General features: G+C 36.4%; 1 pseudogene; it reads left to right on the top strand.

Annotated features, from left to right (window-relative positions):
* The window catches only part of LOC133674687 (uncharacterized), a 186,535-nt pseudogene extending 184,727 nt beyond the window's left edge, over positions 1 to 1,808 (top strand).
* Positions 1,809 to 25,059: the final 23,251 nt, after the last annotated feature.

Genomic DNA, 25,059 nt, shown 5'->3' with positions numbered 1-25,059 from the left:
GCTACAGTGTATCATGTATGGCAAGAACGGAATGCAAGGATCTTTGCTGGAATGTCTAGAACTTCGAATTTGGTCTTTAATCAAATCGAATGTATCATTCGTGATAAGCTTGATTTTTTTTTTGGTAAGTTGACGTATGTATTAAAAGAAGAAGATACAAACATTATAAGGGGCATACCCCAGATTTACAATGATAACAGAAACATAAAACAACAGATGGCTACAAGCTAGCCATCGACCATAACACTGAAACCTCACTGGATTCGTTAGGGAAACCAATACAACCAGCTAACTAACAATTAAAAATCTATGGTATTCACCCTCCAAGCTCGTTGGATCCTTTTGTTTTCATTTGTTGGTGCGACATTCCTCATCAAATCAAGCTTATCACGAATGATACATTCGATTTGATTAAAGACCAAATTCGAAGTTCTAGACATTCCAGCAAAGATCCTTGCATTCCGTTCTTGCCATACATGATACACTGTAGCTGCGAAACTCAGTTTACGAGAAAAATTGACGAAACTCTTGCCATGCCAAGAGACAGTGGCCCATCGAATCCATTCATCCCAGCCTTTTGTCATTCTTGGAATGTCGCATCTGTCACAAACATCCCACCAGATCGCTTTAGTATAGGAGCATTCAAAGAACAAGTGGTTGTGATCCTCATTGTTGCGGAGACAGAGCGAGCATCTATTGGGACCATGTATACCAAACCGATGAAGTTTATCTTGAGTTGTGAGTTTCTGTTGGACAGCCATCCATAGAAGAAATGAATGTCTTGGAACAGCATTCTTGAACCACACAATGTCATGCCATTCAACCATCTGACGATGACGTCGTGATAAGCTTGATTTGATGAGGAATGTCGCACCAACAAATGAAAACAAAAGGATCCAACGAGCTTGGAGGGTGAATACCATAGATTCTTAATTTGTTAGTTAGCTGGTTGTATTGGTTACCCTAACGAATCCAGTGAGGTTTCAGTGTTATGGTCGGTGGCTAGCTTGTAGCCATCTGTTGTTTTATGTTTCTGTTATCATTGTAAATCTGGGGTATACCCCTTATAATGTTTGTATCTTCTTCTTTTAATACATACGTCAACTTACCAAAAAAATAAAAATAAATAAATAAATAAAGTAATAAAAAGAAATTGCTATGCATAGACACATTTGTTTTTACAATATTTTACTCACACATCCCAGAATTACATGTTTACAAACCATATAAATTTAAAATTTAGCAATTATTTAAAAACACACACATATAAAATTCAAAAACTTGCGAAATGGTCCTTTCAAAGGTTGGAAATAGGTTGAAGAGATTGCTGGGAACTCAAAAGGCATACTGGAATTTTAGGACCATTAAAACAATGGCCGTGGGTAGAACCACACGCTGCTATCACTGGTAGAGACAAAAATAGGTGGATTTGAGCGACATTTCCTCCTTTTTCTTCCTGTGTTTTTGGTGAATATCATTGTCACCTGTAAAAGGAATAAAATGTAAGAAATAATTGATTTTTTTTTGTTTTGTCTTTATGGGTCTCTTAGTTTTTTTTTTAACTTTTTGGTTGTTTCAACAACCAACGATAGAAAAGAGGCGCAATAGAAGGAGATGGTGCTGAGAGAAGTAAGGAAGTTGTCGTGTATGGTGGAGATAGTTAATGGTGGTTATTGTTTTAGTCAGTTGAGAGAGGAGAGACCGTGAGCTATGCTGTGAGTCTAGTGAAAGGAGGCGACGTTGATGTCGTTGTTGCCTTTGTGGGTGATGAGAGGCTGGCGATGCTGCCACAAGGAAAAGAGAAGTGAGGAGGAGCTATTGTGTTGTCTCAGTTACTGTTTTGCTGATGGTGAAGCTATTGAGGAGTGGTTGATGATAGTTAAAGGTCGTGAGGAGAGAAAGGTTATCTTGTATGTTTTGTTATAATTTTATGGTTTCAAGTGTTTTTAGGTTACTAAAGTGATGAAAAATGGAGAGATGGAGGTCCTGGTTATGGTCAAAAGAGGAAGGTGTTAGTGGCTCTGCTACTTTGGCAGAGGAAAGGGTTTGGCTTAATCTGAAATGACCCATCTCCTCATGGTTGTAGCTTTGATTTCCTATCGGCTGAAAATCTCTCCTTGCGTATATGCACCCAAACCCAACTGCCAGGCTGAAAGACAACATGATTGCGCCCCTTATGGGCTTTGGTCCCATACACACGGTTTCTCTTTTCAATCTGTTGCCACACACTCTTATATGCACTCAAACCCAATCGTCAGGCTAAAAGACAACAAGATTGCGCCCTTTATTGGCTTTGGTCGCATACACATGATTCCTCTTTTTAATCTGTTGTCGCACACTCTCATGAAGTGTCTTCACCACCTGTGCTTTACGAATACCATCCAAATTAACCCTTTTTATCAACAGGCAAAGAAATCAAATCCATAGGAATTAAAGGGTTAAATCCATACACAATTTCAAATGGTGAAAATTCAGTAATAAAATGCACACTACAATTGTATGCAAACTCTATAAATGACAAACAATCTTCTCAATTCTTTAAGTTATTTTGAATAACAGCACGCAGAAGTTGTGTTAAGGTCCTATTAACTACTTCGGTTTGTCCATCTATTTGGGGGTGACAAGTAGTTGAAAACAACATTTTAGTACCCAATTTGCTCCATAACACCTTCCAAAAATAGTTAAGAAACTTAACATCTCTATCAGACACAATGCTTTTAGGGACCTCGTGAAGTTGTACTATCTCCCTAAAGAACAAATCAGCAATGTTAGTTGCATCATTTGATTTTATGACATGGAATAAAGTGTGTCATGTTTGAAAACCTATCAATAACTAGAAAAATTGAATCCCTACCCCGTTTTGATCTAGGTAAACCTATGACAAAGTCCATCGAAATATCTACACATGGTTCCTTAGGTACATGCAAAGGGATATACAAGCCATGTGGTTAAGTCCTAGACTTTGTTTTCTTACAAGATATGCATTTCTCATATATGTGTTGCACATCTTTTTTCATTTTATGCCAATATAAATGTTTATGCAACACATTCAAAGTCTTAACAACACCAAAATACCCATCAACTCGCCTTTATGTGCTTCACACAAGCAATTCACGCATAGAACTTAATGGAATACATAAACAATTCTCTTTAAACAAATATCCATAAAGTTAGAACAACCTAAAAGCTGAAGTTTCACAAGCATTATAAACATTAGCAAAATCACTATCATCCTTGTACATTTCTTTTATGTGTTCAAATCCTAAAAACCTAGCATCCAAAGTAGATAAAAGAATATACCTACGGGAAAGTGCATCAACCACAATGTTTTCTTTTCCTTTCTTATACTTGATCACATACGGAAATGTTTCAATAAATTCAACCCATTTAAGATGGCCTACTCAACTTACCTTACCCTTTCAACTGCTTCAATGATTTATGATCTAAATGTATAACAAACTCCTTACGCTATAGGTAATGCTGCCAGGACTCTAAAGTTCTTACCAAGGTATAGAGCTCCTTGTCATATGTAGGGTAATTCGAGGCTGCCCCATTAAGTTTTTTGCTGAAATATGCAATAGGCCTCCTATCCTGCATTAACCTCTCATACCTATACTTGAAGCATCACATTCAACTTCAAAGGTCTCGTAAAGTCTGGCAAAGCTAAAATAGGCACCGAACAAAGTTTATCTTTCAACAAATTAAAAGCCTTATCTTGTTCCATTTAAATCTAACGACTTTTTCACAATTTCAGTTAAAGGTGCAGTAATAGTACTAAAATCCTTCACACCTTCTATAAAAACTAGTAAGTCCATGAAAACTCCTTACCTCACTTACCGATTTTGGTGTAGGCTTAATGATGCGAACCTCGTGATCATGTAGTCACACAAAAACACCAATTCCTAGAAAGCCAAGTAAATCAGTTTTGATAGAAGCGTGACACAAAGATAACTTGTACCTAGGCACCAGTATTATTGGAAACGGAGACCCCCACCCAACGAATATTGATTCATGAACAAGAAGTATAAGGATGACGCTATGAAGACAGTTATTCTTAGATAAATCGTTTTCAGTTCTTTAGAGAACCAAGGAAGGGAGATTATCCCACCAACACACAACAAGTGTGGCAAACAAGAATTATTAATTTGAATTGTCTAACCCTTACATGTTTGGTTATGCCTTTATTTATAATGACTCTAGACTTAAAGAAACCCTAATGGACCCTACTTAGGTGGACTTATATGAAGCCCACTTACAATTGACCCAAATAGGTAATAATATCCCAAAGACTAAGAAGAAAATAATAAAAATCCAAAAATTATCATCCTAAATATGCTAGAATTGGATTTGTAACCGTTAAGAAGCCCCAAATAAACTAGGAGAAATCTGATTTGGAAAATTTGTGTTGCTGTCTCCTTTGATGTCCTTGATTAGCTTGAATTTCCTTGTTTAACTTGGACAAATAAGAAAAACAAATTTCCTTCTTTGTTGTTGATTTAATTACTTTCCTTCCTAGGTGATGCGAACCTCGTGATCATGCAACCCACAATCAAGATTGAGATCTGGAAAGCCGAAATAGGTCTGATAGAAGTGTGACACAATGGAAACCTGCCCTAAGGCACCAACGATGTTGGAATGAGTAGAATGACACCACAAAGCTAGTTAATCTTCAATAACTCAGATTCAATTCATTCAAGAACTGAAGAATGCAAAAATCACTCTCACACATTAAAACTGAAAAATTTAGAACTAATAGTCATCAAAGGCTGCTGAAATTTTGGTTACATAAGTTTAAATAGTTCTTGAAAAATTAACACTAATGGACCCTTTATGTGGACTTATATGAGTTCTACTCAAAAACCCTAAATTGAAAAGCCCATAACTTGATCCAAACAAGCCTTGGATCCTAGCTGAAAACAAAGTATTAATTAAGTCCAAACAAGCTTTGTGTTGTCGCTAACAAAATAAAATAAAGCCTCTAATATTAAATCCATGTTCTCCCATGAGAAGAAGAGAAGGAAGTATAATATGACAAAACTGATTCAAGGCTTATTTATGCAGCCCATTAATCATAGAAACAAAAGGAAAAGGTAGTCACCTATGTTATTTCCAAGTTGTAGTAGGATTCTTTTGTTTTCTTTGTTGTCCTCACCTCATGGCCTAAATAAGATTGTATTAGGGCCCTCTTGCATATGGATAAGATGTACTAGGGTCTTCTCTTGATACTCTAATGGACCTTTCAATTTTTACTTGGTTAAAACCTTCAAAATCTGTGCATTCAATGCATTTGTCTTGGATCGAGTCATTGGACCATCTGGAACATGTAATAGGTCCTTGCTGGTGTTTCTAGGCTGATCCACATCATCCCCTCTCTCCTCGAAAGGATTTGATCTCGAATCAAAATCTGTGTCAAACAACGTAAGATCACCAACATTAAAGGTAACATTAACACCATACTCACCTGGAAGGTCAATTTTGTATGCGTTGTTATTGATTCTCTCTAAAACCTGAAATGGACCATCACCACGAGGATGTAATTTTGATTCTCTCTGACACCATCGATACGGACCTCGTGATCGCACGGTCACGCTACCAACACGCAAAGACACCAATTCCTGAACATTGATTCGAGAACAAGAAGTAAATCAGGTTTGATAGGAGTGTGACACAAATATAACTTGTACCTAGGCACAAGCACTATTGTAAACGGAGACCCCCCACTCAATGAATATTGATTCGCGAACAAGAAGTATAAGGATGATGCCACGAAGATAGTTGCTCTTTGATAAGTCGTTTTTCAGTTCTTTAGAGAACCATGGATACAATTGACCCAAATAAGTAATAAAAACCCAAAGACTAAGAAGAAAATAATAAAAAAATAATAATAATCCAAAACTTACCATCCTAAATATGCTAGAATCAGATTTGTCACCGTCAAGAAGTTCTAAATAGACTAGGAAATCTGATCTCAAGGTAGAATTTATTCTGAAGTCTTCTTTCCTTTTTGTAGCTAGGATGAATAAGGAATCCTTGTAAGAAAAGGATTCTAAAACATTTATGAATCCTTGCCACACTTGGAAACTATGTTGCAGCCCATTAAAGATCTTTGTAGAATTAGAAGATTCCTAAAATAAGCTGCCATATCGTTTTAGGAAAAGAATCTTAACCAAATAGGAAGTCCACAAGTCAAAAGGAAGTAAATAACAAAATTTATACAGCCTTTGTTGAACCGTGTTTCGATGCCTTTCCGAACTTCGATTGACCTGACATTTTAACCCATGGTAGGACACCATGTCAGAAGACTCCATGTACAATTTCAGCCCGATCCAACGATCGGATTGTAAATTATAATTGTTGCTGTAAAACTGGATAGATACACTTTTTAAGTCAAAATCCGAATTTGACCTTTTCTAGATCGTATCAGGTTTCATTCTAGTAGTTTTGGTGTTTTGGTTCAAGTAAAAATTGTCTCAAGATTTTATCAACCAAATCTGATTTTAGCTTTCTTGTATGTGGTTAGGTTCTTACCCTTCGGGTTCACATCAATTAACATCAGAATAAGGTGTTAAGATCAAATTATATCCTTTTATCTTTTAAGTTTTCATATTTGTTTAGTGTTCTTTCTTCAAAACTGATTATTTGGGGGGGGGGGGGGTCTTTGAATTTCATTACTATCAAATGAAAATTAGTAGCTCATATATGAAAAATAACGAAATCACAAAAAAAATTGATTATGTTGTAAACTTGAAATTACAAAAGATTGAATTCAGGAACTAAGAGATATACATCTCCAATCTCATTCTCTTTGGTTTCTTTAATTTATTTTTTAGTGTCAAATCTTAATTTTAAGGTTGTTTGGACATTCAAGAAAACAAAGGTAATTCTTTTTTGGATAAAGTAAATGTATTAACCAAAAAGTAACAAAACAACATAAAAAAGCTCGAATAGGAAAACAAAATCCGCCTAACCTAAGTCCATATAAGAGGTTCATTAGGGTTCATTTTTCAAGAACTATTTAAACTCATGTAACCCAAAATTTCAGTAGCTTTTATGATAATTACTTCTGAATTTTTTAGTTTTAACGTGTGAGTGATTCTTGCATTCTTCAGTTCGCACGAACTGAATCTGAATTATCAAAGATTAACTAGCTTCGTGGCGTCATTCTACTCAATCCAATGGTGTTGGTGCCTTGGAGCAGGTTTTCATTGTGTTGCATTCCTATCAGACCTATTTCGGCTTTCCGGGATTAGATCTCAATATTGATTGTGAGTTGTGTGATCAGGAGGTTCGCATCAGTTGGTATCAGAGCTAGGCTCCGAAACAAGGTCACATCCTTATGTTGTTTTTGTTTTCTTAGTGTTCCTTTAAGTTTATCAGTGTTTGCGTCCATCTTCTTCTTTGTGTTTGCGTCATCTAAGCAAAAAAAAAAAGGTTATATTTCATCTTGTCACTATCTCTAATCGTATCAGTATATTAAAAAGAAAAAAAAAAGAGGGGGTGGGGATTAAGTGAAATTTGAAGTATCATTCAATTTTTGCCATAGAAACACAACTCTTGGTAAACCATAAGCAAACCACCTCGGAATCAATTTAAACTTCATATTCAGTCTACTAGGGGTGTGATCACTTCATTTGTCAAATTTTCCCTTATTCTGATCTTGTTTGCTTGAGGTTTTAATTCGAGGATCAATTTTACCGCAGAAACACTACTTTTAGTGAACCATAAGTAAATCACCTTAGAATCAATTGAAACTTCATATTCTGTGTATTGGGGATGAGATCGAACTACATATTAAATTTGGGCTTATTTTGATAACGGCTTCTTGATGTTTTAATTGGAGGTTCAATTTTACCACAAACTTATCATACACGGGGTTTGGGTACCTAGACATAATAGAACGACCTAGAAACTGAGATTTATTGTTTTCTTGGTATCCTAATACTATATTTGAAACTCAAGGTCATTTGAATTGCGTTTTCTTTAGGTTCCAGAATCGGGTTTTGTCTTGCTGTAACGGGTTTGTTTTGCGTTGTCTTTCAAAACTTGTTTTGTTTCTGTTGATTTTGTTCCTTTCAGTATATTTATTATCATATTTGGGATATTTGGCTATTGTTTGAGTCATTCTCATCAATTTCATATTTGCTTGTTTTCGATCAATTCTGGTCCAAACGATAGTCAGATTTATAATTTCAAGTTTAAATCAATGTTCTTCCTGTTATGAAACTCTATTCTTGTATTTGTCTTATTTTTATTTTTGTTTTTTTTCCTCCCTATTTGTGTCATGTATTCACCAAGGGAGAGGGAACAGAGGAGGATTCTAGATCAACGATGCAAAAAACTAAGCCATGGTTTGGGGGCTTTAGAACGAGAAGTTGATAAGTGTAGAAGATTATTCTATGATCTTCAAGCTTCATAGGAAAAGGAGGTACAATGCCAAAAAAAGAAAGACGAAGGAGAGCCATTGTGGTTATCATTCAAAAGTATGTACGCAAGTGGTTAGTACAGCGTGCTTATTTGAAATTCTCGTCGGTCACTAATTCTATACAGTAATAAGGGAATTCTGAAGGCTACTGAAGTTGCTACTCATCCTATTCAAGATTCGAGGGCGAATCTTCTTGAAGAGGGAGGGAATGATACGGTTCAGCCTTGTGATACGATCCAAGTAAGGTCAGATTCGGATTTTGGCATAAAAAGCGCAACAGTCCAGGTTTACGACAACAGTTATAATTCTCAATCCGACCGTTGGATCAGGTTAAAAGTTCATGTGGACTCTCCAGACATGTTTTCCTACTATGGGTTAAAATTTCAGGTCAATCGGATTTCTGCAAGGCACCACAATACTAGTCTATATAGGCTGAATAAATTTTGTTATTTACTTTCATTTGACTTGTGGACTTCCTATTTGGCTAGGATTCTTTTCCTACAAGGATGTGGCAGCTGGTTTTGAGAATTTCCTAGTTCCACTAGGATTTTAATGAGCTGCAGTATAATCTTCAAGTGTGGTAAGGATTCATTGATGTTTCAAAATCCTTTTCTTATAAGGATTCCTTATTCATCCTAGCTACAGAAGGAAAGAAAAGCTAGTGGTATTTTCTATCATGTTTGGGCTTAATTAAAACTTTGTTTTGAGCTAGGATTCAAGGCTTGCTCAGATCAAGTTATGGACCTTTTAGTTTAGGGTTTTTGGGTCAGTTTTAAGTGGACCTCATATAAGTCCACATAAGGGGGCCATTAGAGTTAACTTTCCAAGAACTATTTAAACTCATGTAAGCCAAAAATTCGGCAGCTTTCATGATAATTACTTCTAAATTTTTTAGTTTTAACGTGTGAGATTGATTTTTGCGTTCTTCATTTCATGAACGAACTGAATCTGACTTATCGAAGATTAACTGGCTTCGTGGCATCATTCTACTCAATCCAATAGTGTTGGTGCCTTGTGGCAGGTTTCCATTGTGTCACACTCCTATCAGATCTATTTCGGCTTTCCGGGATCAAATCTCAATCTTGATTGTGGGTTGCATGACGACGTGATTACGAGGTTTGCATCAATACATTTAATGATATCACTATAAAACAACCAAAACATTATAAAGAGCCTCACCATGGAGCTGAGAATTCATCTACCTCTAAATTTAGTATACTGCATTAGCTAGCATCAATCTGATTATCAAAGATTTATGAGAGCTACATATGCGAACCTCTTGATTACGTAGTCAAGCAACCCCCAACAAAGATGATACTTTCTCAAAAAAGCTGAAAAATCTGGTTTAAGAAGTGTGATACAATTAAAATTTGTCTCAATGCACCATCACTATTAGAATTAAATTGAATGACGTCACAAGGCCACTTATACCTTGATAAGTTAGATTTGATATTTGTTCCAACAAAGATAACGTGTTGCATCGTGCAAAACCTAGCTTATTTTATAAATCTATGACTACGTGTTTTTCAGCATACAAAACACTTATGTAATGCTTTAAATAGCTCTAATGGATCCTCATATATGGGCTAATTTGAGCCCACTTATAAAATTGACCCAAATAAGTAATGATAAACCAAAGACTAAGAAGAAAATAATAAAAATCTGATTTTCCACCCATAAGAAGTGATAAGATCAGGGAAACGAAAAAACAATCAGATTTGGATTCTGACATAAAATGCGCAACTGTCCAATTTTACAGCAATAGTCAAAATTCTCAATCCAACCGTTGTATTGAGCTGAAAGTTTACATGGCATCTCCTAACATGTTGTTCTACCTTGTGTTAAAATGTTAGGTCAATCGGACTTCGAAACGACATTGCAATACGGGTCAACATAGGCTGTATGAATTTTGTTATTTGCTTCATTTTGACTTATGGACTTCCTATTTGGCTAAGATTATTTGATAGGTCATTTTCAGTTCTTTAGATAACCAAGAAGGAGAGATTATCCCACCAACACATAACAAGTGCTGCATTTTACGTCAGAATTCGAATCTGATTGTTTTTTCGTTGCCCGGATCGTATCTTCGTGGTTGTAGCTTTGATTTTCTATGTGCATATGCACCCAAACCCAATCACCGGGCTGAAAGACAACATATTTTCACCCCTTGTTGGCTTTGCTCGCATATACCCAATTTCTCTTTTCAATCTCTTGCTGCACTCTCATGGAGTGTCTACACCACCTGTGCTTTACGATTACCATCCAAACTAACCCTTTCATCAACAGACAAAGGAATCAAATCCATGGGAGTTAAAAGGTGAAATCCATACATAATATCAAATGGTAAAAATTCAGTAGTAGAATGCACACTACGATTGTATGCAAACTCTATAAATGGCAAATAATCTTCCAAAGTCTTTAAGTTCTTTTGAATGACAGCACGAAGAAGTTGTGTTAAGGTCCTATTAACTACTTTGGTTTGTCCATCTTTTTGGGGGTGGCAAGTAGTTGAAAGCAACAGTTTAGTACCCAATTTGCCCTATAACACCTTCTAAAAATAGGTAAGGAACTTAACATCTCTATTAGACACAATGCTCTTAGGAACCCCGGGAAGCCGTACTCCTAAAGAATAGATCAGCAATGTTAGTTGTATCATCGGTTTTATGACATGGAATAAAGTGTGCCATGTTGAAAACCTATCAACAACTACAAAAATTGAATCCCTACCCTGTTTTGACCTAGGTAAACCTAAGATGAAGTATATGAGCTTATCACAATGGAAGACATGCTTCAAGGCAACAAGACTATAAACCAACCCAATGGCCGTGACCACGAGGTTCGCATCACTTTCCCTTCTCATATGCACCCAAACCCAATGACCTAGTTCAAACCTCACCAATTTCTGAATCTGATGGTTTTCTCTCCCCTTGTTCCTCACCTTGATTTTCTCTCCTCCTGCCTCATGCTCACTTTTTAGCTTTATTTGATCATCATACTCCTGTTTGGGTGTAGAAGGTATAAGAGTGATGGTTTTACCATCTTTTACAATGGTATACCTATTTTTAACCCATGATATGACTTATGTGCATTGGTTGGTATCCCACAGAACTTCATCAATATATTTTCCAATCGAAAATGGAATGGTAACCTGTTTAGTCACTTTCACTTCGCCACTATCATTCAGCCATTGCAATCTATATGATTTAGCATATGCTTAAGAGTACACAAATTCAGTTTACTAACAAGGGTGGTACTACAAACATTAACACAGCTTCCACTATCTATAATTAAACTACACACCTTAGTTTGTACATAACAACGCGTGTGAAAGATGTTCTCCCTTTGTTGATTAGTTTCATCTTTTTTTTTTTTGGTAAGTTGATGTATGTATTAAAAGAAGAAGATACAAACATTATAAGGGGCATACCCCAGATTTACAATGATAACAGAAACACAAAACAACATATGGCTACAGGCTAGCCACCGACCATAAAACTGAAACCTCACTAGATTCGTTAGGGAAACCAAGACAACCAGCTAACTAACAAATTAAGAATCTATGGTATTCACCCTCCAAGCTCGTTGGATCCTTTTGTTTTCATTTGTTGGTGCGACATTCCTCATCAAATCAAGCTTATCACGAATGATACATTCGATTTGATTAAAGACCAAATTCGAAGTTCAAGACATTCCAGCAAAGATCCTTGCATTCCGTTCTTGCCATACATGATACACTGTAGCTGCAAAACTCAGTTTACGAGAAAAATTGACGAAACTCTTGCCATGCCAAGAGACAGTGGCCCATCGAATCCATTCATCCCAGCCTTTTGTCATTCTTGGAATGTCGCATCTGTCACAAACATCCCACCAGATCGCTTTAGTATAGGAGCATTCAAAGAACAAGTGGTTGTGATCCTCATTGTTGTGGAGACAGAGCGAGCATCTATTGGGACCATGTATACCAAACTGATGAAGTTTATCTTGAGTTGTGAGTTTCTGTTGGACAGCCATCCATAGAAGAAATGAATGTCTTGGAATAGCATTCTTGAACCACACAATGTCATGCCATTCAACCATCTGACGATGACGTAAAATTACTTCCCCGGCAACGGCGCCAAAATTTGTTGCGATGTCGCGGTCGCACAAATTAATTACCCTAGCTTAAAATAAACAAGATAGTATAGAGCAAGCAAGGGGTCGATCCCACGAGGAAGGTTTAGTTCAGATTTTTATGCTATACGTTATGTAATTGGGGGGGTTTGATTTGCAATGATCTAAACTATGGTAGAAATTACAATAGCAAATAAAATCAATTGAAATTGAAATATATCAAGAAAACAAACCTTGGTCGCAAGCACACATCAACCAACAGAAATCAGAACTGATCCTTGAAACGAAACTCCAGTTTATATTCTGAATTTTTATCTTTTCTTAACATTGGTTAATTAACGGATCCGCCGTATAACTAACTCTAACCAACAAACAATCACAGTGTCCGCACTAATGATTTATTCCAATGGCAGCCTTAAGATCTAGATAAATTCATTAATCTTAACAACCAAGTTGTCAGCTTGTGTTGCATTTGATCGAATGTTCTCCCTAAGTTTAATAACGTTGTTCCGCTACAATTATCAAGCTTAGTTGCTTCACAAGTTTATATACCACAACTCCGGTTTTGATATCAAACTTAGCAATAGATTGTTCACAATAATAACTTAGAGTCCGCTCTAGCAATTAAGATAAACAATCATAGAAACTATGCATTGGAAAACAAACATACGCATTCATAATACAAACTGAAAATAAATGGAAGAATAAATCTCACAGTTCTTGAAATCTGAAGGTGTTTGCGTCCTTGCAACCAAGAAAACGAGCTTAGCCTTACATATCTATTGAACAACTACTCCTAAAGATGAAAGAATACATGATTTTTGGGTTGTAGAGGGGAGAGTTTGTGTTTCTTCTCTTATGGCTGCCACCCTTCTTTCTTTGATTCTACTGCACTCCCTCTCCCTCTCTCTTGGCTCTCTTCATAGCATAAACTTAGCTGCCTATTTATACACAAATTATAAGTAAGAAAAATCAAAGTTCAAGTGTGAATATCAATAGATGGTGGTAGTGTGAAGGCGGCTGGCGGCTGGTGGCTGGCAGCTGGTTTGTGGTTGGTGGTTTGAGGTTGGTGGCTTGAGGTTGGTGGCTGCCTTCCTTGACCTTCTGGATTGATGTTCTTGAGGAGCTAAATTGCTGAAATTAAAACTTGGATGTCGGTTTTGATGTTTCGGGATGTAATTTGGACTCGTTTCTTCACGAAACCTGTTTGCTGGCAGAATTCAGTTGTCATCTTTGAAAACTCATATCTCCCTCATATGACATCGTTTTTGGCTGAAATTTGGAGCGTTTATAGACCTTTGAGTCAGGAATCCAAAACAATTGAGTTTGAATCAATTGGATATCTACAGCTCCAGATATTGAATTTTGAATGGACAAAGGTCAACACTGGCAGAATGCGAGTTTTGACTTTGAAGGATGTGATTTCCATGCTCTTTGTCATTTTATTTTTCTTCACTTGGATTTCCAGAAAGGTATGGATGTTATCTTTCTAATGCCACTGGAATCACTTCGTTTCGACTTTTAGAACTCACGCTCTGCACAAAACATCGACTGAGGGTCAAATCTGTCAATTACCTCCAATTTACTCCTTTTTGCATCTTTCATCTAAAGGTGCCTTCAAAACATAAAACAAAGAATATCAAGGTATTTTATTCATAAAACATAGGCAAAACACTAGTTAAATATGGGTGAAACTATCGAACAATATGGTTACATCAAATACCCCCACACTTAGCTCTTGCTCGTCCTCGAGAAAGGATAGATAAAATCAAATTGAAAATAACTATGATCAATCTCTTAATCTTCCATCAATGTCCAAGAATATATGCATTATAAACAAGAATACAATCATGAAGGATAAATAGTATAATTCTCATGAATTCATTTACATGCAAACTTCAAAACTCAATCAATCGTCGGGATTTAAATGAAATCTATGCCATGCCAAAGTAATAGGTCCTCTTATTGATATACACTCCAACACTCACGTGTTTAGGGTTTATGTGTTTAAATCTCTCAAATTCAATCAAAGAATATGTTCTACCATAAGCTTGCTCGTCAATCTTATCTTCATTACCACATATTACAAGCAATGCATGAATCAAAAGGTCTTATTTTCTGTTTGTAATGGGGCTAAGGTTAAGGTGAGGTAAAAGAGAGTAAAAGGAAAGGTTCAAACCAAAGAAAGTAGAGCATTCTGAAAAATGATATTTCAAACAAGATATTCCATTAAAGCACATAAATTTTCCATCTTTAATCATCAATGCTTCTCTTCTTTTGATTTCAAGCTCTTTCCACATAAAATCTTAAGAATATAAAGGAACACTTTTTTTTTCTTTTTTCTTTTTTCTTTTTGTTTTTCATGTTTGGCAACTTTCTCCATCTTTTCATCAAGCATCACTTCTTCTTTCTTTTCACATAATTTCCAACTATAATTCCATGAGATATCACAAGTATATGCTCTACTAATCCTTGGCCAGGGGAAAAGGAAAACATATAAAAAGTTAAGGCTTATACATGGATAAAGCAAAGAAAAGATAAACAAGCTCAAAAGAGGCTCACTAAGGACAATATGCTTTAGGTTGGCTTTTTGGTTCAAGTGGTTAAATTTTCTAATGCCTTTATCATCTTCATGTACACATGTAATGTGAATGTAATCTCAACAAGATATGAAGCAAGTTCTAGAGATACATATCATTGAAAGAATGCACAATAAAAAAAAATATAATGTTGAAGGCTCAAAAGCTTGCATTGGTATAACACTATAAAGTCAACATGGCGTATTCTCAAAGTCAATCCCTAAAATAATTAAATCTTAAAATTGGCATGCACACTCATTCATTTGATTTATATCTTCATCTATCTCAACTAATTCTCATACATAATACTCATATTCTCAAAAACAATGGGAGTTAAAAAAGATCAAACACAATTTTTTTTTTATAGAACAACAAAGAAAACTAAAATTCTCCCAATACCCCGACACTTAAAACACAACATTGTCCTCAATGTTGAAATAAAAGCAAAGGAACATAAGAGAATGACAGAAAATAAATGAAAATGCGAAAAAATAAAAGATAAGGAAAAAGAAAGCAAATCTGATTATTTTTTTTGTGTTGGGTTGCCTCCCAGTAAGCGCTTTTGTTTTATGTCATTGCATGTCAAATCTGTGAAACCAACGAACATTCAACCAATGACTGTCCAACCTTGCCTTCTTTTAAAGAATGTCTCCATGAACAAGCCTATGCATTAAACAATTTTCAAAGGCCCAACCATAACCCATATTCGCAAACATATAACCCTGGTTGGAGAAATCATCCAAATTTCAGTTGGAAGAGTGAGAACAATAATGCTCAAACTTCACAGCCACCGTTTCAAGCACATCATAATTTCCAAAATTCTCGTGGATATGCACCTCCTTATGCTCCACCTCCTAGAAGAAATCTTGAGGAAACATTGCATGCATTTATGGAAAAGCAAGAGGCAATTAACACTTAACTTGCTCAAAGCATGACAGATTTTAAAGATACTCTTGCAAAGTTCACATCTGCTCTCAGTTTCCAAGAGAAAGGTAAGTTTCCTTCTCAACCACAACAAAATCCAAAGGGGCAATACAATGTAAATGCAAGTAGTTCTGGAAGCCAACACATGGATCAAGCCAAATCAGTCATCACTCTTCGTAGTGGTAAGGTTATTAAAAAACCCATTCTTGAACCTTGTGAGAATGATGATGAGTCAATCTCTGAGGGTAAGGAAGGGATTGAATCTGATCATTGCAAAGAAAAGACTGATTCTCCGCCGGCACTTCCATTTCCTCATGCCATGACCAAACAAAGGAAAGTCAATCACAACTCTGAAATTTTTGAAACCTTCAAACAGGTAAGGATCAATATACCTTTGCTGGATGCTATTAAACAGGTTCCTTCTTATGCTAAATTTTTGAAAGATCTGTGCACTGTGAAGAGAAAACTGAATGTGAAAAAGAAAGCCTTTTTAGCCGAACAAGTAAGTGCCATTCTTCAGAACAATAATGCATTGAAATATAAAGACCCTGGTTGTCCTACAATTTCATGCTTTATTGGAGAACATAAAATTGAAAGAGCTTTACTTGATCTTGGAGCTAGTGTGAATTTACTTCCATATTCAGTTTTTCAAAGTCTCAATCTAGGTGAGTTAAAACCAACTTCTGTGACTCTTTTACTTGCCGATAGATCTGTAAACGTGCCTAGAGGAATAGTTGAAGATGTGTTAGTACAAGTCGATAAATTCATTTATCCTGTGAATTTTATTGTCTTGGATACACAACTTGTTGAAGCATGTAATTCATTTCCTGTTATTTTAGGACGTCCATTTCTTGCAACTTCTAATGCATTGATTAATTGTAAGAATGGACTCATGAAGCTATCTTTTGGAAACATGACATTGGAGATGAATATTTTCAACATTTGCAAGCAACCTGGGGAAGATAATGATTTACAAGAAGTGGACTTTACTGAAAAATTAGTTCATGATCAATTTCAAACCACTTCCAATGAAATTGAGATTGATGAATCTAATGATTTGTAAATGGTTTATTTTCAGGAAGAATCAAAGGCAAGTAATTGGAGACCACAAATTGAGGAATTGTCGCCGTGATCAATTGAGCCAATACCTTCAAGTGTTCAACCACCAAAACCTGATTTGAAGCCGTTACCCCTCAATCTCAAATACTCATTTTTGGGAGAAAATGAAACTTTTCCGGTAATAATCTCTTCCAAACTTAATGCACAGCAAGAAGGTAAGTTATTACAAACTCTGAAAATGCACAAAAATGCATTAGGATGGACCATAGCTGACATAAAAGGAATTAGTCCTTTGATTTGCACTCACAGGATTTATTTGGAGGAAAATGCTAAACCCTCTAGAGAAATGCAACGAAGGCTTAATCCTAATATGAAAGAAGTAGTGAAAAATGAAGTCATTAAGCTTCTAGATAATGGAATCATTTATCCTATTTCTGACAGCAAATGGGTAAGTCCTACTCAAGTGGTACCTAAGAAGTCTGGAGTTACTGTGATAACAAATGAAAAAAATGAGTTAATTCCAACTAGGACTATTACTGGTTGGCGCATGTGCATTGATTATAGGAAACTTAATTCAATGACTAGAAAAGATCATTTTCCTTTACCTTTCATGGATCAAATTCTAGAAAGAGTTGCAGGTCATGAATTTTATTGTTTCTTAGATGGCTATTCAGGCTACAACCAAATTGAAATTGCATTAGAAGATCAAGAGAAAACTACTTTCACATGTCCATTTGGTACCTTTGCATATCGAAGAATGCCTTTCGGATTATGTAATGCACCAGCCACGTTTCAAAGATGCATGCTTAGTATATTCAGTGATATGGTTGAACGTTTTCTTGAGATTTTTATGGATGATTTTTCTGTTTTTGGTGATTCATTTGATGATTGTTTGACTAACTTAGAAAAGGTTTTGAGCAGGTGTGAAGAGAAGAATCTTGTACTGAATTGGGAAAAATGTCACTTTATGGTAACAGACGGCATTGTACTTGGTCACATTGTTTCATCAAAAGGAATTGAGGTTGATAAATCTAAAATCGAGTTAATTGCTAACTTGCCAACACCAAAATCTATTAAAGATGTTAGATCATTCTTAGGACATGCTGGTTTTTATAGAAGGTTCATCAAGGATTTTAACTTAATATCTAAGCCCTTGAGTAACCTTCTAACAAAGGATAATATCTTTGAATGGACTGAACATTGTGAAGAAGCCTTTGTTAAACTTAAAAACCAGCTTACTTCTGCTCCAGTCATTCAACCTCCTGATTGGTCTTTACCTTTTGAAATAATGTGTGACGCTAGTGACTATGCCGTGGGTGCTGTCTTGGGACAAAGAAAAGATAAGAAACCCTATGTGATTTACTATGCAAGTAAAACTTTGAATAGTGCTCAAATGAATTACACCACTACTGAAAAAGAATTACTTGCAGTAGTATTTGCATGTGAAAAATTCAGGTCTTATCTTGTTGGCTCACCTGTTGTTGTTTTTAGTGATCATGCAGCATTGAAATATCTTCTTTCTAAGAAAGATTCTAAGGCTAGATTGGTTCGGTGGATTTTGTTACTTCAAGAATTTGATATCACAATCAAAGACAAGAAGGGCACCGAAAATGTTGTCGCCGATCATTTGTCAAGATTGATAACAGATTCAAAATCTGACATCACACCAATCGATGACTACTTTCCTGATGAATCTTTATTTTCTGTCTCTACGATGCCTTGGTTTGCTAATATTGTTAATTTTCTTGTTTCAGGACAATTGCCAGCTCATTGGAGTACCCAAGACAAAAGAAAGTTCTTGAATGAAGTGAAGAACTTTTATTGGGATGACCCTTATTTATTCAAATATTGTCCTGATCAAATATTTCGAAGATGCATTCCTGACAATGAGGTAAGTAGTGTCATTAAATTTTGTCATTCTGAGGCATGTGGGGGCCATTTCTCATCAAGAAAGACAACTGCAAAAATCTTACAATGCGGATTTTACTGGCCCACCATGTTCAAGGACTCACATGCATTCTGTAAGATTTGTGAAAATTGTCAAAAGTTGGGATCTATTTCAAAACGTCACATGATGCCTTTAAATCCTATTCTTGTCATTGAGATCTTTGACTGTTGGGGTATAGATTTCATGGGTCCATTTCCTTCATCATTTGGTTTCGTGTACATATTAGTCGCAGTAGATTATGTTTCAAAATGGATAGAGGCAATTCCAAGTCGAAACAATGATCACAAAACAGTGATAAAATTCTTGAAAGAAAATATCTTAAGTCGATTTGGAATCCCTCGAGCCATGATAAGTGATGGTGGAACACATTTCTGCAACAAGCCATTTGAGTCTTTAATGAAGAAATATGGAATCACTCACAAAGTTGCCACCCCTTATCACCCTCAGACTAGTGGACAGGTAGAGCTTGCTAATAGGGAGATCAAACAAATCTTGGAGAAAACAGTGAACCCTAATAGGAAAGACTGGTCTTTAAGACTTAATGATGCACTTTGGGCTTATCGAACTGCTTATAAAACATCATTAGGTATGTCACCTTATAGACTAGTCTATGGAAAACCTTGTCACTTGCCTGTGGAACTTGAACATAAAGCTTATTAGGCTATTAAAGCTTTTAATTCAAACCTTGATGATGCTGGTCAACTGCGAAAATTACAAATAAATGAGTTTGAGGAAATAAGAAATGATGCATATGAAAATTCAAGAATTCATAAAGCAAGAATCAAAGAGTTGCATGACAATAAAATATTGAGAAAAATATTTAATGTTGGTCAAAAAGTCTTGCTTTATAATTCTCGACTCCATTTATTTCCTGGAAAACTAAGATCAAGATGGAGTGGTCCTTTCATTGTGAAACATGTGTATCCATATGGGGCCTGTGATATCGAGAATCCAAAGAATGACAATGTTTTCAAGGTAAATGGACATCGTTTGAAAGTCTACTTTGATAATTTTTCAGTTGAAAATGACTCGATTGAATTGAGTGATCCTGTATATAAAGATTGATTCATTTTCTCACATTGTTTTTGGTGTTTCCTTTTGGTGTGACTCTTGTTTTGCTAGTCTCTCACCCCGGTCAAAAGGCGGATAACGGTACTCCGTGACTTCAGTCGGTTCTTTCAGTTTCCCATAATAACTGATATTTGTATATATTTGTACAATTCTTTGCTCTTCCTCTCTTCTTTGAATCTCTTCAATTCTCATTTCAAAATGGACACCATTCTTGAAAAATTGAAAAAGTACTTTCCCGCTCTGCCTCAGAATGCGATTACAAAAATTTACCGTGCTAGGTGTGCAAGATTGAAGTTGTTAATGAATCATGGAATTCCTGAAGATATTCGCTGGCTGATTGAAGCAAAGGTCCGATTATCAGGTGAGTCCTCCAATTCTTTCATTTCACACATGCTTGGAACAGGTAAAAGCACTTTTGCAAAGAAACGTCGTGCAAAACGACTGAAAGTCTGTCACAAATGTGCCAGATGGACTTGCAATGCAACATGTCGTTCTTTAGGAATGGTATCTATAAACCGTGAAGATAAAATACAATTCATTAAGGATGGCCTGAGTAAGGGGTCTTTAGATAATCTTTTGTTGACCCGTGAGACGCATCCTAGTGGAGATGTGCATCGTGCAATTCATGATTTATGGCCCCATTTTCATAAAGAACATGATAGACTTAGTCTTGGGAATCTGACTAAAAAAGACCCTGTTTGCCAGTTTTTAAGAAAACTGGATGGGAAGCCTATCCCCGACCCATAGAGGGCGTTTAAGCCGTTCTTGGACGTAAAACCAAGGGAAGATGTGAGCCACAATCACAACTACCTGTACATACACATGCTTTTTCAAAATAAATAAATAAATAAAGAGAGAGAGTGTGAGACTCCAGCTGGCCTACATATAGGTGGTATGATTGCATCTTCAATTTCTCATCTATAAAATCTTCTCTTCCTTCCCCTCATTTCTACTCATCCCTTACATTAGACAGATATAGAAGCGTGTAGAAATGGCAGGTTCCTCAAGTTATCACATAAAAAATATTTGTGTTTTCGGTGGATCCAGTCCTGGGAAGGAAATAGTTTTTTTAGAAGCAGCAAATCATCTTGGTCAGGTACTAGCTGAGAAAAAGATTCATTTAGTGTATGGGGGAGGCAGCCTTGGGTTAATGGGGGGTGTGGCAATAGCTGCATTTTTAGGAGGTAGTCAAGTTTTGGGGGTTGTCCCCGAAGCTTTAACAAAAGGGGACATCATTGGAATAACAATTGGAGAGGAACTACAGGTCTCCACAATGTTTGATCGAATGAATACAATGTTTAACCATGCTGATGCCTTCATTGCCTTACCAGGTGGTCTGGGCACATTGGAAGAGATCTTTCATATTTCCTCTTGGGCCCAACTTCACATTCACCATAAACCTATAGGTTTGCTCAATGTTAATGGTTTTTATGATACTTTGTTGTCTTTTCTTGATCAAGCTGTGGAACAGGAATTTCTAACATCTTCGGCACGACAAATCATAATCTCTGTTGCTACGGCTGAACAATTGATCGACAAACTACAATCTTTCACCCCTGTAATTGATCCTTCCATGAGTCGCATCAATTGGTCAACTACAGAAAGCCGTAAAAAGCTTAGATTGGATTTGAGCCTTCATTTGTGAATCCTTGTGTCTTTTGGTTTTATTTCTAGCATAGTATTTTGTTCTGTTATTTCTTATATTTGTTTAAGTGTGTTTCAGGTTTGTCAGTGTTCGTTGTTTCAGGTAATGTCTTCTATACTCTATCTTTCTACCTTAGGACATTGAGGACAATGTCTCGTTTTGGTTGGGGGGAGAGAGTAGTAGTATTTAAAAAAAAAAAAAAAACTAACCAACTAACTGTTTTTGTTTTAAAAACCATTTGGCAAAACTGTTATTACTAGGATGGCAGAGTAAGGAGGAATGACTCTTGAGACGCATTTTAGTAAACATTTTCTAATGGTTATTTGCAATATTCATAACAAGGCCTATTAGAATACTTCTTGAAATATTCAGGTTTACAAACTCTCGCATTGTTATCACTTGGTTCTGCTCATATACTCATTTAACAACTATTCTTAAACCTTCATTTTCACACACACACTTTAACATATGATTGTGGGTTGCACATTGGATTATTACGTTATTTATGTTCTTTTGTTAAAGGTAACAACTAAGGGATAGGGATAGTTTATAATTTGCAAAAAAAAAAAAAAAAAAAAAAAGAAAAAATGATGATAATAAAAACGTAGATAAGTTTGGTTTCGTAGCCTCCCTAACCTAAGTAATTAAGCCCGAAGGGGTGTTTTAACACCTAATACCCTAAAGTCAACTGACTTGGAAGCTATTGGCCCAAAGCTTGTTACATGGGTTAAGGAGAAAAGCTTAAGGGAATCAAACATTGCACTATCTACGTATCTTTTTTTTTTGGTAAGTTGACGTATGTATTAAAAGAAGAAGATACAAACATTATAAGGGGCATACCCCAGATTTACAATGATAACAAACATAAAACAACATATGGCTACAGGCTAGCCACCGACCAAAAACTTAAACCTCACTAGATTCGTTAGGAAAACCAATACAACCAGCTAACTAACAAATTAAGAATCTATGGTATTCACCCTCCAAGCTCGTTGGATCCTTTTGTTTTTATTTGTTGGTGCGACATTCCTTATCAAATCAAGCTTATCACGAATGATACATTCGATTTGATTAAAGACCAAATTCGAAGTTCTAGACATTCCAGCAAAGATCCTTGCATTCCGTTCTTGCCATACATGATACACTGTAGCTGCAAAACCCAGTTTACGAGAAAAATTGACGAAACTCTTGCCATGCCAAGAGAGAGTGGCCCATCGAATCCATTCATCCCAGCCTTTTGTCATTCTTGGAATGTCGCATCTGTCACAAACATCCCACCAGATCGCTTTAGTATAGGAGCATTCAAAGAACAAGTGGTTGTGATCCTCATTGTTGCGGAGACAGAGCGAGCATCTATTGGGACCATGTATACCAAACCGATGAAGTTTATCTTGAGTTGTGAGTTTCTGTTGGACAGCCATCCATAGAAGAAATGAATGTCTTGGAACAGCATTCTTGAACCACACAATGTCATGCCATTCAACCATCTGACGATGACGTCTTAGTTGTTCCCAAGCTACTTTGATCGAGAATCTGTGATTTGGCGAATCCAACCAAACTATCTCATCCTTTTGCCCCATCTTAGGATTAGAATTGGAAGGAATAGCTTCTATAATGGGGTGCCAGGCAATAGCTTGGGTGGTAGGAGTTTTCCATTCTGAGTTATGAATTAGCACATTCACCTTCGCGTTCTTGGCCATACCTGAATCATAGATGAATCTTTCCCCGTAAGAATCCGCGAGTGGGCTGTGAGGATGCCAATTGTCAAACCATAGAGAGGTTGTCATTCCATCTCCTATGATGTACTTCATCTTCGGCCATGCTAAGGATCTGAGCTTTAGAATCTTTCCCCAAGCCCAAGAGCAATTCTGTGGCGTCTTGATTGTCCAGAAATTCCTACCTCGCAACAGACAAGAAGACCATATTGAGCCATCTGAGTCATTGCACAGGTTCCAAATGTGTTTCAACAAAGCAATCTTGTTCCATTCTGTTATCCGTTTTATTCCTAGCCCCCCCTCCTTTTTTGGAAGACATACCTGATCCCAAGCCACTTTAGCCCCAGTAGTTCTCATATCTGAACCTGACCAAAGAAAGGATTTCATAATTTGCTCCACATTTTTAATTACTTGCCCAGGTAAGAGAAAGAGAGATGCCCAATAGACTTGTATGGAAAATAAAACTGAATTAATCAGTTGTACCCGTCCTGCATACGAGAGTGTTCTACAAGTCCAATGTCGAACTTTAGAGGTGATTCGATCCACGAGGCCCTTACAATAAACAGCCTTTAGTCTGGACGAGAGAAGAGGTACTCCCAAATATTTCATAGGGAGCTCCCCCTCTCTAAACCCAAGAATATGAATAATTTGCTCCTTCTCAGCATTTAACACACCGCTCAAGAAGATGTCACTTTTGTTTGGATTTGGATACAGACCTGATAGGTCTTGAAACTTTGTGAGCACAGTTCTGATCATACGAATTGAGTTTACATCCCCGTTGCTAAAAATCATCAAGTCGTCAGCAAAACAAAGATGAGAAATTTTGTCCTTCTTGCATCTCCAGTGGAACTTGAATTCTTGGTTGGCACTCATCTTGCAGAATAGCCCCGAAAGGATTTCCATACATAGGACAAACAAATATGGGGACAATGGATCCCCTTGTCTCAGCCCTCTTCCCCCTTGAAAGTAACCTGCAAGCTCACCATTGACGTTGATAGAGAATTGACATGATGTAATACAAACCATGATCCAATCAATGACTGTTCTAGGGAATCCCATTTTTATTAACATAGCGTTAACGAAATCCCACCGCACCGAGTCATAAGCCTTCATCAGATCAACTTTCATAGCACAACGAGCAGGTCCCGTAGATTTATGATAGCCTTTCATTAGTTCCTGAGACAAAAGAATGTTATCACTGATTCTCCGTCCTGAGATAAAAGCAGTCTGATATTTTATCACTATCTACGTATCAGTATCTGCAACCCGAGTTACTACGCTCGTAGGGGTGTCTCAACACCTAATGCCCTAAGATCAACTGGTCTGGGAGTCATTAGCCGAAAGCTCGTTACATGGGTTAAAGATGCATTGTGTTTTATGTTATATGTATAGATATAAAAAAAAAAGAAAAAAAAAAGAGTAAAATAAAATAAAACAATCCCAACCCAAGGAAGTTAACCTTAAACATTAGAACAAAATATTGTTTTCTTCCAATAAAAGCCCCATCATCTATGTTTCATACATTGAGCACATAACAAGGAAGGTTTATTAATATTTTGTTTAAGAGATATTGAGCAGATATACAA

Source organism: Populus nigra, chromosome 15, assembly GCF_951802175.1.
Source record: "Populus nigra chromosome 15, ddPopNigr1.1, whole genome shotgun sequence".
Taxonomy (NCBI): Eukaryota; Viridiplantae; Streptophyta; class Magnoliopsida; order Malpighiales; family Salicaceae; genus Populus; species Populus nigra.
The sequence above is the reverse complement of the archived record's forward strand: the minus strand, read 5'-3'. Positions and strand labels throughout refer to the sequence as shown.